The sequence below is a fragment of the Pseudoliparis swirei genome, chromosome 21 (genome assembly GCF_029220125.1).
Source record: "Pseudoliparis swirei isolate HS2019 ecotype Mariana Trench chromosome 21, NWPU_hadal_v1, whole genome shotgun sequence".
NCBI lineage: Eukaryota > Metazoa > Chordata > Actinopteri > Perciformes > Liparidae > Pseudoliparis > Pseudoliparis swirei.
The window spans coordinates 476,452-479,530 of NC_079408.1; positions in this window are offsets into that span (position 1 = coordinate 476,452).

Here is a 3,079-nt window from a genome sequence, read left to right on the forward strand (position 1 = left end):
AGTCCTCTATCAGGACTAAGGTCTAACTAGACCAGTACAGAGGAGTCCTCTATCAGGACTAAGGTCTAACAAGACCAGTACAGAGAGGTCCTCTATCAGGACTGGGTCTAACAAGACCAGTACAGAGAGGTCCTCTATCAGGACTGGGTCTAACAGAGAGGAGTCCTCTATCAGCACTGGGTCTAACAAGACCACCGGTACAGAGATGAGTCCTCTATCAGGACTAAGGTCTAAAGACCAGTACAGAGAGGTCCTCTATCAGCACTAAGGTCTAACAAGACCAGTACAGAGAGAGTCCTCTATCAGGACTGGGTCTAACAAGACCAGTACAGAGATGAGTCCTCTATCAGGACTAAGGTCTAACAAGACCAGTACAGAGAGAGTCCTCTATCAGGACTAAGGTCTAACAAGACCAGTACAGAGGAGTCCTCTATCAGGACTGGGTCTAACAAGACCACAGAGAGGAGTCCTCTATCAGGACTAAGGTCTAACAAGACCAGTACAGAGATGAGTCCTCTATCAGCACTAAGGTCTAACAAGACCAGTACAGAGATGAGTCCTCTATCAGCACTAAGGTCTAACAAGACCAGTACAGAGAGGTCCTCTATCAGGACTAAGGTCTAACAAGACCAGTACAGAGATGAGTCCTCTATCAGGACTAAGGTCTAACAAGACCAGTACAGAGGAGTCCTCTATCAGCACTAAGGTCTAACAAGACCAGTACAGAGATGAGTCCTCTATCAGCACTAAGGTCTAACAAGACCAGTACAGAGAGGTCCTCTATCAGGACTAAGGTCTAACAAGACCAGTACAGAGATGAGTCCTCTATCAGCACTAAGGTCTAACAAGACCAGTACAGAGATGAGTCCTCTATCAGGACTAAGGTCTAACAAGACCAGTACAGAGATGAGTCCTCTATCAGCACTAAGGTCTAACAAGACCAGTACAGAGAGGTCCTCTATCAGGACTAAGGTCTAACAAGACCAGTACAGAGAGGTCCTCTATCAGGACTAAGGTCTAACAAGACCAGTACAGAGGAGTCCTCTATCAGGACTAAGGTCTAACAAGACCAGTACAGAGATGAGTCCTCTATCAGCACTAAGGTCTAACAAGACCAGTACAGAGATGAGTCCTCTATCAGACTAAGGTCTAACAAGACCAGTACAGAGAGGAGTCCTCTATCAGGACTAAGGTCTAACAAGACCAGTACAGAGATGAGTCCTCTATCAGGACTAAGGTCTAACAAGACCAGTACAGAGAGAGTCCTCTATCAGCACTAAGGTCTAACAAGACCAGTACAGAGAGAGTCCTCTATCAGGACTAAGGTCTAACAAGACCAGTACAGAGATGAGTCCTCTATCAGCACTAAGGTCTAACAAGACCAGTACAGAGAGAAGTCCTCTATCAGGACTAAGGTCTAACAAGACCAGTACAGAGAGAGTCCTCTATCAGGACTAAGGTCTAACAAGACCAGTACAGAGGAGTCCTCTATCAGCACTAAGGTCTAACAAGACCAGTACAGAGATGAGTCCTCTATCAGGACTAAGGTCTAACAAGACCAGTACAGAGAGAGTCCTCTATCAGGACTGGGTCTAACAAGACCAGTACAGAGATGAGTCCTCTATCAGGACTAAGGTCTAACAAGACCAGTACAGAGATGAGTCCTCTATCAGCACTAAGGTCTAACAAGACCAGTACAGAGATGAGTCCTCTATCAGGACTAAGGTCTAACAAGACCAGTACAGAGAGGAGTCCTCTATCAGGACTAAGGTCTAACAAGACCAGTACAGAGTTAGTCCTCTATCAGCACTAAGGTCTAACAAGACCAGTACAGAGAGGAGTCCTCTATCAGGACTAAGGTCTAACAAGACCAGTACAGAGATGAGTCCTCTATCAGGACTAAGGTCTAACAAGACCAGTACAGAGAGGTCCTCTATCAGGACTAAGGTCTAACAAGACCAGTACAGAGGAGTCCTCTATCAGACTAAGGTCTAACAAGACCAGTACAGAGGAGTCCACTATCAAGACTAAGGTCTAACATGACCAGTACAGAGAGGTCCTCTATCAGGACTAAGGTCTAACAAGACCAGTACAGAGAGAGTCCTCTATCAGGCACTAAGGTCTAACAAGACCAGTACAGAGATGAGTCCTCTATCAGGACTAAGGTCTAACAAGACCAGTACAGAGAGAGTCCTCTATCAGCACTAAGGTCTAACAAGACCAGTACAGAGAGGTCCTCTATCAGGACTAAGGTCTAACAAGACCAGTACAGAGAGGTCCTCTATCAGGACTAAGGTCTAACAAGACCAGTACAGAGAGGAGTCCTCTATCAGGACTAAGGTCTAACAAGACCAGTACAGAGAGAGTCCTCTATCAGGACTAAGGTCTAACAAGACCAGTACAGAGAGGTCCTCTATCAGGACTAAGGTCTAACAAGACCAGTACAGAGAGAGTCCTCTATCAGGACTAAGGTCTAACAAGACCAGTACAGAGATGAGTCCTCTATCAGGACTAAGGTCTAACAAGACCAGTACAGAGATGAGTCCTCTATCAGGACTAAGGTCTAACAAGACCAGTACAGAGGAGTCCTCTATCAGGACTAAGGTCTAACAAGACCAGTACAGAGAGGAGTCCTCTATCAGGACTAAGGTCTAACAAGACCAGTACAGAGATGAGTCCTCTATCAGGACTAAGGTCTAACAAGACCAGTACAGAGAGGAGTCCTCTATCAGGACTAAGGTCTAACAAGACCAGTACAGAGATGAGTCCTCTATCAGCACTAAGGTCTAACAAGACCAGTACAGAGAGGTCCTCTATCAGGACTAAGGTCTAACAAGACCAGTACAGAGATGAGTCCTCTATCAGGACTAAGGTCTAACAAGACCAGTACAGAGATGAGTCCTCTATCAGCACTAAGGTCTAACAAGACCAGTACAGAGATGGGTCCTCTATCAGGACTAAGGTCTAACAAGACCAGTACAGAGATGAGTCCTCTATCAGGACTAAGGTCTAACAAGACCAGTACAGAGAGGTCCTCTATCAGCACTAAGGTCTAACAAGACCAGTACAGAGATGAGTC